The sequence below is a fragment of the Pan paniscus genome, chromosome 16, assembly GCF_029289425.2.
Source record: "Pan paniscus chromosome 16, NHGRI_mPanPan1-v2.0_pri, whole genome shotgun sequence".
Classification (NCBI taxonomy): Eukaryota; Metazoa; Chordata; class Mammalia; order Primates; family Hominidae; genus Pan; species Pan paniscus.
The window spans coordinates 88,299,135-88,315,019 of NC_073265.2; the positions used below are offsets into that span (position 1 = coordinate 88,299,135).

The window sequence follows — 15,885 nt, forward strand, 5'->3', positions numbered from 1 at the left end:
ATCAAATATTGCAGAAGGAAAACCTAAAATAGTAGCCAAAGTTACTCAGATGAGATAAAGAATATGTTTAGGGCTGGAAAATCATACTTTTTTTTTTTTTTGAGATGGAGTCTTGCTCTGTTGCCCAGGCTGGAGTGCAGTGGCATGATCTTGGCTCACTGCAACCTCCGCCTCCAGGGTTCAAGCGATTCTCCTGCCTCAGCCTCCCAAGTAGCTAGGACTACAGGCACGTGCCACCACACCTAATTTGTTTGTGTATTTAGTAGAGACAGGGTTTCACCATGTTAGCCAGGATGGTCTCGATCTCCTGACCTTGTGATCACCTGCCTCGGCCTCCCAAAGTGCTGGGATTACAGGTGTGAGTCAGTACGTCCAGCCTTTTTTTTTTTTTTTTTTTAAAAGAGGGTCTCAGGCTGGCGTGCAGTGGCACGATCTCGGCTCACTGCAGCCTTGACCTCCTCTGCTCAAGCAATCCTCCCGCCTGAGCCCCCCAAATAGCTGGGACCACAAGTATGCACCACCATACCTGGCTTTTTTTTTTTTTTTTTTTGTATTTTTTTGTAGAGACGGGGTCATTCTATGTTGTCCAGGCTTGTCTCGAACTCCTGGCCTTAAGCGATCCACCTGCCTTGGCTTCTCAAAGTGCTAGGATTACAGATGTGAGCCACTGTGCCTGGCCGATAATTATATAAATTTTGATATAAATTCCTGCTCTTAAAGGAGATGTGGGGTTTTTTTCCTCCTGAGAGTATATTTATAAAGTTAATTGGATTTTACACAAAAGAAGCTTTTGACTCATTTCATTTAGCTTTTAACTTTATCATCTGGGAGGAGATGGTGAAGAATTCTGTTAGCCAAACTATGGCGAATTAATGTTTCTTACAGATGGTTTTATTACTTTTTATGATATTATTTGGATCATGAAACAAGTATCTTGGAAAATGTGAGATACAAAGATGTGAGTTGGGAGGTCTCTCTTGTATGTGAGTTCCTTCTATAACAGAGAAAGGATACTTTCAGTTTAAGCTGAGATGCTTTTTCCTTTTCACTCTTGAAAAGTCTTTGTTGCAGGAATTTTCTGTGCCCTCCCTCCTCTGGGACAGATCTGCTTCTTGATACTGCAGGGCTCCAGCCTTCCTTCCAGCCAGCTCATTTCTCAGGGAAGCCTTGTTTTCCTTTTTCAGAAAATTTAAATGTATATTTAAACCACAATTTAACTCCCTTTCCTGTTGATAATTTTTTTCTTCTTCATATTTTGTTATTAATAATAGCTTACAGAATGGGATCAGTATCAGGATCGGGAGGTAACCAGGTCTCCAAGTTTTCCCTTTCGTTTTTCTTTTCTGCTTTTAATGAGCCTTAATTAATCCAGGGAGCTAGGCTGCAGTATCTGTGGCTCTCCCTGATGTTTTCTTTCTGCATTTCTGTCTTGGAGGGGAACCTGAGAATTTGGAAGTAGAGGGCTCTACTAGTGCTTCCTTTGTCCTTTTCTCATTGTCCAAAAGCGTCTTAAGCGATCTCCAGGAAATCCCCTGCTCCTGCCAGGAATCTGCCTGTGAGTATTTGAGTGAGTTGCTGCTTTTTAAGTACCAGTTGAGAAGCTGAAGGTTGGTGTTGTGGTTGTGATAAACTCCCAACATGAAAACTGAGGACCACCAGCGTTTTCAGCTCACCTTTGACTCACGCTGGCAGCTCTAGGAACACTGAACAGGAGTCCCCACTGAACCTTTGCTGCGTTCCGAAGCAGCACAGCCATGGTTAGGCACTGCCAGGCAGCTCTTGGAAACCACAGGGAGGGAAGTTTTGGTTCCTTCTTTCTGTCTTTGTTTTTGAGAGGAATGAGCTTGGAATAAAAGAATGCTAGTAATGACTGATTTGCAGGTTAGGTGTAAACATTTAATCCTCATAACAGGCTAATGAGAGGTGGGAGAAATTATCCCCATTTTACAGATGAAGGAACAGAGGCTCCTAGAGACTAAAGAACTTGCTACTCAATGAGGTCAGGATTCACACCTAGGTTGACCTGAGGATAGCTGCTGCAGTGCTCACCCTTCCTACCTTCCCAAGAAACAATACGCAGAGAATTTCTTTTCTAAATATTGTGTGCCTAGAAGGTGCTTTGTGTTATCAAAACAGATATATATGTGTATATCTGGTCTCTTTAAAATTCTCTTTAATAAAAACGAAAAGTGATGCTAGTGTAAAATAAAAGATATATATAGAAAATTGTGTGTCCTCGTTAATCTTCTTTAGGAAAAATATATGCATATATGCAGTATAGTTTTGGGTTTTTATAAAAATGCGATCATGCTATTAGTATAGTGAATAGCCTCTATATAGTCTTCCGTAACATTTTTACTTTTTCTCGGTGTATGGATATCAATTTAGGTCAGTTGCTGCGGAGTTTGAAACGAGTTAAAATTTCAGCAGTTCACAAAATGGATGATTCATAGTTTAGTCGAGCCATCATCTGTTGATGGACAGTCATGTGGTTTCTTGTTTTTTCTTTCTCTGTGTTTCACTAATGAAACAGGATTACAGTAAATTGACTCGTGTATGTGTATACATCCATCTTTGCTGGTACTATAGAAAAGTGTATTGCTGGCTGGGCATGGTGGCTCATGCCTGTAATCCCAGCAATTTGGGAGGCTGAAGTGGGTGGATCACCTGACGTGAGGAGTTTGAGACCAGCCTGACCAACATGGCAAAACCCTGTCTCTACTAAAAATACAAAAATTAGCTGGGCGTGGTGGTAGTGGAGGCTGAGGCAGGAGAATTGCTTGAACCCGGGAGGCGGAGGTTGCAGTGAGCCTACAGCGTGCCACTGCCCTCCAGCCTGAATGACAGAGCAAAACTCCATTGCAAAAAAAAAAAAAAAAAAAGGCATTACTGCCTTGTTCCTGATTTAAGTAAAAATGTGTTTTAACAAGGAATATGTTAAGTTTTGGTAAATATAGTTTATCATATTTAAGTTGTGTATACTCATTCATGTTTTAATTTTTATCGGAAGAGGCTGATGAATTTTATGAAATGCCTTTTTGGCATGATATAATTGTGAGCTTTTGCTTTTATTTGGTGGTGTAATAAATTACGTTGATTAGATTTCCCAATATTGAATCATCTTTGCATTCCTGGAATAAGCCCTCATTTGTTATGGTGTGGTATTCTTTGGATATGTTGCTATTTGATTTGCTAATATTTTTTTTTAAATTGTGACTGTAGCCTACAAAGCCCTACAGATAGGGGTCTTTAGTTTTTTTCCTTGTTTGCATTCTATCAGGTATTGATATTAGGATTATGTTTTTTAAATAATTTAAGAAGAATTTCACCCTTTCCCAGCGTCTAGAAGCATTTACATAATATAGGAAATAACCTGTTTTTTTTTTTTAAGTTAGAGTAAAATTAACTGGAAAACTTCATAGGCATCCGCTGTAGTCCCATCCCAGAACATTTTAAAACAAATTTTTTAGTTTTTCAGAATATATTATAGTTGTTCTGTTCAGCTTTTAAGCCTTTTCTCTGGATTTTGATATTTTCTACTTGCTGGGAAAGAATTTATCTACAATTTGAGTTTATCGCACAGTTATTTGTATTATTGTTATCATTTCTCTGGTAATCATAACCCTTTCTCATTACTAACACATATTTTTGCTCTTTTTTTGCTTTTTTCCCCCTTAATCAAGTTTATTAGAAGTTTATATATTTTATTGTCTTCAAAAAACTAGGTATATTAATTTTATATTTATCCTGCTTTTAATTTCATCTCAGTATTTAATTTTTACTCACTTTTTCCTTCCTTTAAGTTTATTAAGTTGAATGCCTGTCTCATTTGCTTTTTAGTCTTCTTAAAATAATGGCATTTAAGGCTATACATTTTCTTTGAAAATTGCTTTTGTTACGTATTTTTGGTTTTAGACAGTTGATCTCCTTTTTGTTGTTTTCTAGATGGTTTGTAATTAAAATATTTATTTGATCTTTGATTCTGACATTACTTAGAAGTATGTCTGTCCTTGAATTTTTCTTTTGCTTACCTTTTGATATTGTTTATATGATTTATGAATGCAGCTCTGAGGTATCTGAGGGGATTTATTAACGTTTACTTGCGTCCAAGTACATGATTAAGTTTTAATTGCTTTGTGGACATTAAAAAATTATGCCCTTGGTAAAATGCAAAGGTTTTATTTTCTATATTTAGTAAATCAAACTTACTGATTGCATTATAGTCAGATCTTCCAAATTCATGTATATTTTCAGTTGTCAAATTGACAGTTAATGATGTTCTTTTATAATTTTTTTTTTTTTTTGAGACGGAGTTTCACTCTGTCGCCCAGGCTGTGTAGTGCAGTGGCGTGATCTTGGCTCACTGCAGCCTCTGTCTCCTGGATTCAAGTGGTTCTCCTGCCTCAGCCTCCTGAGTAGCTGGGATTATAGGCACATGCCACTGCGCCTGGCTAATTTTCATATTTTTAGTAGAGATGAGGTCTCACTGTATTGGCCAGGCTGGTCTCAAACTCCTGACCTCAAATGATCTGCCTGCCTTGGCCTCCCAAAGTGCTGGGATTACAGGTGTGAGCCACCACACCGGGCCCCTTTTATAATTTTTAAACTTTTCATATTTCCAAGAGAAATGCTTAGTGTATTTATCTGCCGTTTTGCTTGATGCATCAATATGTGTAATTTTTTTATTTTTCAGGGATTACATATTTATCACATGCAATATCCCTCTCTGTCCAGTTTAACGCTTAATGGCCTTGAGTTCTTGGTTTGATTTTACTATTGCCAGCTTTGCTTTCTTTTTACTTGACTTTGCTTGGTAGACTCTTGTTCAATTGTTTGTTTTTAAATAGAGCTGGACTTTTAAAACCCAGTGAGACATTTTTGTTCTCTAATAGGGACATTCTGCCTTGTCTTTCTTTACTGTGATAATGCATACATTTTGCTTTATTGCTTTCATCTTATTCAATGGTTGCCATTTATTTTACTTTCTGTTATTCTCAATTCCCATGTTAATTGAACAAGTCCTTTGCTAATTTGAAAAGTGTGTTATTTTCAAAGCTACCGGTGCCTAACAGTTTGAAAATCTTTATTTTTCTCCTGAAATAGGTACCAGCATTAAATTACTAATTCTTCCACCAGGGTTTGCATTTCCGCAATTTCTGCCGTTCCCATGACGTTCTCTGTCTCCTGGATGTGTTCTCTGTCTTTTCACTCATGGATTCTAGTAGATTCTTATTCCTTGCTCTTGGGCGCTCGCATTTCTTCTTCTTAATCCTCCAGAATCTGATACTCTAGAGCAATAGATCTTTTCTGTTCAATTTAAAATTTTAAAGTTTTTTTTTTTTTTAATTCCTGAAAGTTGTTATACTCCAGTTGTGTCTCCACATATGCTCTTAGACTCCTCTTCCCGTCTAGTTCTCCTTTCTTGGTTCGATTAGTTCTGTTTCAGCTGGTGCCACCTGTTGCAGCTGAGCTTGGTCACCCTCCCTCAGGCTCCTGCGTCGTCCTCAGTGGGTCATGGTTTTTCTTTGCTTGCCGATGGCTGCCCTCAGCCGTCACACAAGTCATGGGTTAGTGTCACTCAAGGAATGGCAGACCAGCAGATGGTAGATGATAAGCCAGGAAACAGATACTGTGCCGCTGAGTTGCTCTGTTCCCAGTCTCTTCTGACAACATAAGGCTTGGGAACAGTTCCACCTTCCATGGAAGCCCCCCTTCCCTCTGGTTTCACCTGGGACAGCAGGATGAGCAGGGTGCAGGGCCTTCTTCCCTGTGGATGGACTCTCAGTTACACTGACCATGGAGAACTGTACCCGCTCTCTGTTTTGGAGATTTGGGAGATCCTGAGGGCCTCAGAAGGCCCTCACTCTCATCCCATGCGCTACCTGTAAGCTCATTCGATTACTGTCCTTGTTACTTTAGAGAGGGGACTGTGAGGGAGGCAGGACCAAGTATGTTTATTCAGGCCACTGTCTTCCCCATAAAGACTGTATTTGTGTACATTTTTCTTTGCTGTATTGTGAGAAGGAGGTAGAAAAAAGATGTGCATGTCTGCATTTGGAAACAGTTCTGAGAGTGGTGCTGCATCAGCGGGGCTGGATTGCCCTCAACTATAAGAAAGTAGGATACTTATATAAAGGAAGCATAATACAGCATGTTTCTCTTACAGGAAGGACTGTTTCTTAGAGTCCTCATCCTCTGTCTCCATCACTCAGTATAGCAAATCATACATTCCATCAATGTTGATGACATCAATTGTATGCCTGTAAGTATGTATCACTCAGTATAGCAAATCATACATTCCATCAATGTTGATGACATCAATTGTATGCCTGTAAGTATGTACACACGCACAGGGGCAGGGGGCACTTCTTCACTCCACAGCTGGAAAACTTGGGACAAAATGCCTAGCCAGCTTGGCCCAAATTTGAGGGTGTTGCCATCTGCATCTCAGTGCAGGTGTTTCTGTCTGATGTTCACAGTCTGTTTATCCAGAGTGCCCCAGAAAGGACAGTAGTGTTAGGTTAAACCTGTGTTTTAATAACAGTCCTGTCTTTGGAATTATTTAGTGTGTTCTCTCATTTCTCAGGAAGTCAGGATGTTAGTGCCGAAGCACTTCTCTGACTTGGTCCGACATTGAAGTACCTTCCCCTGCATTACAGAAGAAGGGCCCCCCAGGGGGTCTGTTTGATGCACACATGTATTATTGCAGTGAGATACTCTAGAAATAGCTTCATGTCCTTGCAAAATTGCCAGCACAAGTAAGGACCTGGAAATTGTTGCTATGCATGTATGTCAGAAGATTTCTTAACCACTTCTGTACTGAATAAAATAAAATTTATTTTCAAGTTTTGTAGGGACCTGGGGCAATATGTCAGATAGAGTTGAATATTTTTAAGGCATTTTTAGTTCATGGGGCACATAGTTGGTTTAAGATATCTATGTGTATCAGGACTGAAAGGTAAAGTGCCCGAACCTGCTAATGAAAGAGGTGTCTGTGTGGCCATCTGAGGTTCAGCCACAATGTGTCTTGCAGAATTACTTTATTTTGCCAGTTTTTAATTTCTCAAACAGTTCAGCTGCCTGTCCCATGGTACCGTGAGACTTCTAATTCAAGATGACCAGTATTTGCAGACAGAGCCACTGCCTTTGCTGCCACATTTTGCTTGGTTATTGTGTGAGAACACCATTTTTCTCTTTTTAAATGAATCGTGTTTCTCTTTTTAAATTGAGCATCCGGCTGGGCGCGGTGGCTCACGCCTGTAATCCCAGCACTTTGGGAGGCCACGGTGAGTGGATCACCTGAGGTCAGGAATTTGAGACCATCCTGGCCAACATGGTGAAACTCCTGTCTCTACTTAAAAAAAAAAAAAAAAAAAAAAAAAACGCAAAAACTAGCTGGGCATGGTGGTGCACATCTGTAATCCCAGCCACTTGGGAGGCTGAGGGCAGGAGAATGGCTTGAACCTGGGATGCGGAGGTCATAGTGAGCCAAGACTGTCATTGCACTCCAGCCTGAGCAACAGAGAGAGACTGCCTCAAAAAAAAAAAAATCCGTTTACATAGTGATAAATAAAGTAATTACTATAGTGGTGGCATTCTGCCTAAGTCATCTTGAAAACTGAATGCAAAATCTTTTTAATAGCTCCATAATGGTCTCTTGAAGTGTTACAGATTTTTATAACGATAGCTGTAATACAAGTGCCTTTATTTACTGTGAGACTTGAACATTTTGACCATTTACATGGGTACTTGTGTGTCTCCAGCTGAGCTGAGTGCATGTCGCTGCGGCATTGCAGGCGTGTGTGCATGTTGGCTCTTGCAACAGGGTGTCTGCCAGGGGTTGTCTCGGGCAGGAGAAGGAGGCCAGACTGGCACCACTTGTAGTGATTGGAATGTGTCTAGTCCAGCTCTTCAGTTCCATGTAGGAGGTTTTAGGATGGAGATTGTGTTTTGGGAACTCCAAGTCACTGTCCAGTTTGGAGAGTATTATGTAAGAAGGCTTATGTTTTCTGATTACCCATCCTTCGATACAGACCAAATAATACCACAGTGATAAAAATGGGAAAGGAGCTGTCGCTCAGCTCTTCTTGGCCGTGTTGTTTGCTTTTCGATGTCTAATTTATGAAAGCATTTCAAAGTGACATATATACTGAACAGTTTCGTCTTGCCAAATGTAAAATAAACTGGAGATGAGTTTAGCACAGAGCTTTGTAGATTGTAGTCGGGGCCTAAACACCACCTGGCCTCTGTGCCAGTGGACAGGTGACCTGCCTGTCCTACTGCTGGTCTCTGCAGCTCTCTGTCTTAGGCAACCCTGGCTCTGAGTTCCAGAGTGTTCTCCAGTAGGAGAGTCTGCAGGGGCACTGTGGAGCACCTGGGTATGTGCACATCTGTTGTTGGCTGGCGTTGTCTCTGATGGCTTGGGGTGTCACAGAGACATGACAGTACTGTCACTGCATACGTCTCAAGCTTTTGCTGAGTCCTACATGAGTTGCAGTGGCAGAGAGGGAGGGAGAAAACAATGCCTAGCCACACTGAGAAAGGGGAAAGTGCTACAGAGTCCTGGAAGGAAGCGAGGATGGACATGGACGGGGAAGCATTCACACCAGGCAGGAAAAGTGACTTCATGGTCCAGTCACAGAGGACAGGGCCAGGGATCAAACCTTCATAATTTGCCTCCACAGTTTGTCTGAGACTGGCTACCTGGTTGAGTCTGCCAGAGCCCTGTGTGCAGGTACTACCACTCACTGTCACCTCCAGGCAGGAAAGGCCATGTGAATGCATGCATCTTTGCAGGAACTTGCCCCTTTCTGCTGAGGTTTGAGGCAGACTCCAACCACATTTCCATCCAGTGGCTTAGTGGTCTTACCCGTGAGCTTGAACTGTTGTCCCTGCCAGGACAGTCTTTGCCTCTGTAAGTATCTCCATATTCCTCCATCCTTTCAGGTCCCATTCAGTCCCTAGGTCCTCCATGATGGAATATTGGTTGATGCACTTATTCCACAAACATTTCTTGGCCACCTTTCAAGTGCCAGACAACCCTTCTAGGTATGGAGGGGTACAGTGATGAGCAAGCCACTGTTTCTGGCTGCAGAGGGCTCACTGTTTAGTGGGAGAAACAGACAAATCATACATCTTAACTACACGGCCCTTGATTGCTCTTTACCTGTTATATCAGTCGATCTTGCCTGCCTAGCATTTGTTCCCTGTTTGGGGGCCTGTATGATGTTCGTTTGGATACCTCAGGGTACATTTTCCCATCTTTGTGATGATGTAGCTCACTTGGTCTGAATGATATGTAATCCTGCGCATGTAGAGTGACCATTATATTTGCATAAAAAGCATTGGAGGAATATATAAGAAATGAATAAAAGTTGTTATATCATTTGATTTTTCTTTTCTTTTTTTTCTTTTTTTTGAGATGGAGTCTGGCTCTGTTGCCCAGGCTGGAGTGCACTGGCACGAGCATAGCCCATCGCAGCCTCAAACTCCTGGGCTCAAGTGATCGCCTGCCTCAGACTTCATTTTGATTTGTGAACCTTGTGATTCTATTACTTATTCCACAAAAAATTTTAAATGAAAAAATATTTCAAAAATACATATATTCCGGCCAGGCATAGTAGCTCATGCCTCTAATCCCAGCACTTTGGGAGGCCAAGGCAGACAGATCACCTGAGGTCAGGAGTTTCAGACCAGCCTGGCCAACATGGTGAAACCCTGTCTCTACTGAAAATACAAAAGTTAGCTGGGCGTGGTGGCACGTGCCTGTAATCCCAGTTACTCGGGAGGCTGAGGCAGGAGAATTGCTTGAACCCGGGAGGCGGAGGTTGCAGTGAACCGAGATTACATCATTATGCTCCAGCCTGGGCAGTGAGTGAAACTCTGTCTCAAAACAAAACAAAACTAAAACAAAAGCAAAACAGGCTGGGCACGGTGGCTCATGTCTGTAATCCCAGCACTTTAGGAGGCTGAGTCGGGCCGATCACAAGGTCAAGAGATCAAGACCATCCTGGCCAACATGGTGAAACCCCATCTCTACTAAAAATACAAAAATTAGCTGGGTGTGGTGGCAGGTGCCTGTAGTCCCAGCTACTCAGGAGGCTGACGCAGGAGAATTGCTTGAACCTGGGAGGCGGAAGTTGCAGTGAGCTGAGGTCGCACCACTGCACTCCAGCCTGGCGACAGAGCGAGGTTCCATCTCAAAAAAAAAAAAAAAAAATTCCTCCACAACATATATTTCAATGTTTAGTTTTTCTGTTACAGAGATCACATGTACTCTAACTTGTCAACTAAATTTAAAAGGAAAAGACAACTTTGACAGAAAATTAAAACCAATGCAGTGTGTGTAAATGCCATTTTGATAAGCTCTTATTTCATGTTGACATATTCTATGGTGCTCGTCTTACATAACCTAGTTAGGGAAATGTTTTGTTCCAGTCTGGCTTTGTTTTTCTTCATGTGTTTAGGTCCTTCCACTTTCCTTTTGTTAATTTTTGGTGTTGTACTTCAGGAAATGAATTGAGGGTTGCAAATGACCTGGAGGGCCTTAGTTTGTTTGCTTGTTTGATTTTAGCAACAGTCACCGTGGTACAACTGACGTGGCTGGGACTCCTGATTTTTTTTTTTTCTTTTTGAGAACAAAGAATGTGTCCTTGTCTTGGCATGGACTGGGTAGCCTTGTTCACCTCCCCACCCATCTCTCCTTATTGGTGAGGCATTGTAAACCGTGTTAACAGGTAGCATCCACAGAACCCTGGAAAGGTTGTGAAGTCCCTTTGGAAGCCTAAGGGTTTTGATCTCATCCAGGTTGTAATCTTAAATTCTGGTACAAATTCCCTTGTTACAACTGGGTTAAGTGGTTTTAGCCTCTTTTGTGCCTTCATTTTGAATGCTTAGACTGGAAAGTCGTTTAGAGACTCCTGACCGAATAAAGCCTACTTCCAAATGCGTGGGTTGTCCAGGTGTGCTTGTAGATGTCACATACTTCTAACAGGGCTCTGCAGCTGCGATGTCACCTTGCCCAGCGTGACCTCATTAGCATGTATGTGGCTTTCAGTGGCCATGTACTTTGCTTCTAGAGCTTTCTTTCCCATTCTGGGTTCTTAGGAGGGGGCTGTGCTTTGTGTGTGGCCAGGCAGAAGTGCATGTTTTAGCTTTTCAATTCTCCTGAAGAAAACAAATGTTGTTGATAAGAACACTTGTCATGGCATCTGATTTGTTCTTGTGAGGGCTGTATTAGCAATAAATAGACATTTAGTTTGCATATTTAACACCCCATCTTCTTTCAGCCCACACCTCCTCACTACAGGATTAGCTTTTCATTACTTAGTAGAGCTTTTAATTACCTGAAGCTTTCGTGTCTTTACTGGGATAAAACTTTTCTCCTTATTAACCAGAAAAAGTCACAGAAAATCTTGTAATTTATAATGCAATGGAGTAATATTCACAAACAGGCTTTGGCAGGATTTTTTTTGTTATTGTGTTTTTTTGTTGTTGTTGTTACACTAGGTTTATCACAAGACAAGAAAGAGGGGAACTTATAGAAATAAAAATTATGTGCTAAAATAATTAACCTTCCTGAGTAACACACACAGAATGTTGGTATAGTGTTTGCACCAGAGGAATTACATATGGAAGAATGCTGGGATCTTTTACCAAATAAGGGAAAGTAGAGTTCATTACAAATAGAGGCTTCTAGCACAGAAAAGAGGACATTTTATAAATACTGTGAAGCATTTTCAGAGATAATTAAATAATAGAAAATATTAAACCAATTTAAACAATTTGTAGTTTTTTTCTAATAACCAGTAAGTTCTTCGTCTTCGAATAATTCTTTTATACTGTTCTATTTCCAGCTCCACTGAGTGCCCATGTGTTTTCAGAGAAAACAGGAGTCTGTTTTAGACTTCCTCTTTGGTATATATGGTGGGAGATTTGTTTAAAAAAATTTTTTATAGAGGTAAAATTCATATGACATAAAATTGTCCATTTAAAGGTGAACAACTCAGTGACATTTAGTATATTCATACTGTTGTGCAATTGCCATCTCTATCTAGTTCCAAAATACATTTGTCATGCCGCAAGGAAAGCCTGTACCCCTTAAGCAGTTAATCCCCATTCCCCTTTCCGCTCAGCTCCTGGCAACCACCAGTCTGCATTCTGTTTCTATGGATTCACCTATTTTGCATAGTGCATATAAATGCAGTTATATAATATGTGACCTTTTGTGTCTGGCTTCTTTCACTTAGCATAATATTTTTAAGGTTCATCCATGTTGTAATGTATCAGTACTTCATCCCTTTTTATGGGTGAATAATAGTCCATTGTATCCAGTTGTATCCAGAAGATTTGCTTTTCATTGCCTAACTTCAGGGCTTCAGACACCTCAATCTTTGTTCTGAGATGGATGTAAAGTTAATGTATATCTCTCTCTCTCACCCAATGATCATGCCAACACCTTTTTTTTGAGACAGTCTCGCTGTGTTGCCCAGGCTGGGGTGCAGTCTTGGTTCACTGCAACCTCTGCCTCCCAGGTTCAAGTGATTCTTGTGCCTCAGCCTCCCAAGTAGCTGGGGCCACAGGTGTGAGCCACCACACCTGGCTAATTTTCTTTTCTTTTCTCTTTTTTGTTTTTGTAGAGATGGAGTGTTGCCATGTTGGCCAGGCTCGTCTCGAACTCCTGGCATCAAGTGATCTGCCCGCTTCAGCCTCCCAAAGTGCTGGGATTACAGACATGAGCCACCTTGCCTGGCCATGCCAACAATAATTATTTAGAAGTATGTTGAGAATACATCCCAATAATAGAAGTGAAAGCTCTTTAAAAAGAAAAATATTCAAAACTTACCAGCTGATCTTATGTTTCATTTAGAATGGCTGCATTCTTTGCAGGACCCTAGGGTTGTAGAAATTCTCCCCCATGATTGCACAACCCACTCCTTCTCAGCCAGTGTGCACCTGGAGTCAGCTGTGTTTGGCCTTAAGGTGTCCATGGTCCAGCAGGGAGAGGGCAGATGGGTCAGTGTTGTCCTGCTAGTGATGAGTATCCCATGGTGGGCATGCTGATGCCACGCAAGGGAGAGGGTGTCTGGTTCTGTGCAGTGGCAGTGGTGCAACCCCTTACCAAGGTACCGTGGGGACCTGGGTTAGGGCAGGAGGAGGAAGGTGTTCTCTACAGACTGCAGGGCTTCGAGGCAGCCTGTCATGGGGAAGGGCGTGGATGAAGGGTGAGCCGGGACCCCAGGCAGGTATGGAGCAGTTCAAGGCCGTCAAGTGTGCTTCATTCTTCAGTCATTAGGGTGTCTCTGAAAGGTTTTTCATTGAATCAGAATTCCCCTAATTCATGAATTCTAAAGCTTAAGTAAATTCAGTAATAATAAACTGTCAATTATCCAAGTGACGAACATAAATCCATAAGGTTTTTCAAATCCCCAGAAATCCCTTTCGTCTCCCACCTGGTTTTGCTGAGCGCCTGTCTCTTTTCTCTCTTTTCTGATTCCCACCTTTCACTTTTCCTCCATTTTTCGCTTAATGGATTTATACTTTAAAGTAGGTATTCTGAAAATTCCAATTTTATGAATGGTGTGACGGTGAGAACTTTGATTCATTGAAAGATAAAAATAATCATTACATTTTATACTGCAAGGGTCATCCTTAATATTCTTCGTATTTTTAATATAGCTGCATGATTTGAGTAGTTGAGTTGGGGATTGGATAATGTATTTATTGATTGATTAACTCTCTGGGGGTCCATACATACCCCTCTTTATATCCCTGTGGTCCCTTTTTAGTCCTTTTGTAAAAACTTGATAATGTTAACCTCTGCCAAAGTTGATGCAGTAGTTGTGAGTGGTGGGACGCAAGCGTGTTGATTTATTCTTGGAGACAGCAGAAACAGCACCACCTTCAACTGTTTTGTCATGATCATCTTGTAACCATAATTCTGTCCTAAGTCAGAATTAATGTTATTTTGTTAATTCAGGTTATTGTGAAAATCTCCACAGGAGGTTATTTAAGCAAGTAACAAATTTATGATTCTGTTTGTAGAAAAACTCCAGCTCATCTAGCCAGCTACATTATTCCAGGGCTGCGTGGTGTCAGCGTAGGGACCAGGCTCAGTGTAGAGACCAAGGGTGCCTTTCCCCCTTCCTTTCCGCCCGTTAATTGCCTACTCGCCCAGTGGTACCTTCTGAACTTTTAGAAATCCAGATAGGATTTCCACATGGTTCATTAGAATACATTTATTTTTTTCCATCTGTATTTCTTTTTGTTGTACTCTCTAGATCATTATTTTTAGTTACTTTTTACATGCATTGGTTAGGTTTTTCATGTAATCTCTCAGTAAGCGTACTGGGGGATGAGTGACCTCAGTATTTAAATTTTTCATAGGTGGGATGAAATGTCTTTTCTGAGTGTGAGTATTTCTGTTCCATTCTTCTTTTCCAGGCAGGCTCTCATTCTGTGCTGCAGTTTGGATTCAGGGAGCACTGACACTTCTGTCAGGGTTGCTCCTGCTATGAAGGATGGAAGGGCATTTTGATACATGAGGCATAACTGTAATTACCCGGTGGGGCTTGGTTTGTGCTGTTTTCCACCTCTTCATCATATTTTGGAAAACTGAGGCCAAAAGCAAAGTTCATTTTCCCCTTTAAAAGCTTCTTTAAAAAAATGATGAAAGAGCTTTATCAATGTTTTGAATAACCCAGAAAATATTTCTTATTGTTGATAATCTGCAGTTTGCAAGTGCAGCGAATCTTGTAGGTAGATTTACCTTGAGTTTTTTGAAACGGTAGAATTAATATATTAAAACATATGGTTTTTAGTTAAAATAGGATGTTAAAGGAATAGAGCGCACGAACAAAAAACTTTCCACTTGAACCCATGTTGTTTCATCTGGCAGTGGATATGGTGTCCCTGGCAGGATAGGGCTTCCACCTCCTGCTGGTGCCGGTAGGACAGGGGAGAGGTGGGGAACACTGTGTCTCCACCTCCCAAGCGTCTTACCTCCCAAGTCAGATCCCTGGCATTGTTTGAATACTTGCGTGTTTGTGTGTGGGGTGATGTTTTCCTGAGAATGTGGCAAAATAATAGAAGGTCCCAGGGTTCCTCAGTCTGCAGACCACAGATGAGTGGTGTGTGCCTCTAGCCATGAGGTGAAGCATAGGTGAAATTCAGATCCATAGGAAGACAGACAGACTTTGCAAGTTAGTAAGCTAACTTGCTAGAGGAAACAGTAGACTCCTGTGCTGGCTGCCAACTAAAAAGCCTTTCTCCACAGTTCTGTTCTCATGTACACCTTCAGGACCTTGGATGAGCTTGTGTGTTCAGGAAATTGGGCACCGAGATTTTTTTTGTATCTTTGATTTTAGTTGATATGTAGTCCTTCCAAGGAAAGTATTCGTCGGATGCCCTTTCTACACTGTGGCATTGTGCAAGAGGTGTCAAATTTTAAAGTAAAAGTGCACAACCTGGCCGGGCGCGGTGGCTTACACCTATAATCCCAGTACTTTGGGAGGCTGAGGCGGGTGGATCATGCTGTCAGGAGATCGAGACCATCCTGGCCAACATGGTGAAACCCCATCTTTACTAAAAATACAAAAACTAGCTGGGCGTGGTGGTGCGTGCCTATAATTTCAGCTACTTGGGAGGCTGAGGCAGGAGAATCACTTTAACCAGAGAGTTGGAGGTTGCAGGGAGCCGAGATCGCACCACTGCACTCCAGCCTGGGTGACAAAGCGAGACTCCATCTCAAAAAAAAAAAAAAATGCCCACAACTGGGCATGGTGGCTCATGCCTGTAATCCCAGCACTTTGGGAGGCTGAGGTGGGCAGATCACGAGGTCAGGAGATCGAGACCATCCTGGCTAACACGGTGAAACCCCGTCTCTAC

General features: G+C 41.6%; 1 protein-coding gene across 5 annotated transcripts in view; it reads left to right on the top strand.

Annotated features, from left to right (window-relative positions):
• IGF1R (insulin like growth factor 1 receptor) overlaps nucleotides 1-15,885 on the top strand; it is a 314,682-nt gene that overhangs the window by 103,310 nt on the left and 195,487 nt on the right. For 2 of the 5 annotated variants that reach the window (XM_055098446.2, XM_055098452.2), the window contains exon 1: nucleotides 1-15,885. This exon is cut by the window's right edge and continues 51,819 nt beyond it. The exons of the other annotated variants lie outside the window; for them this stretch is intronic. The gene's annotated coding sequence lies outside the window, so the exon portion shown is untranslated. 5 annotated transcript variants of the gene reach the window in all.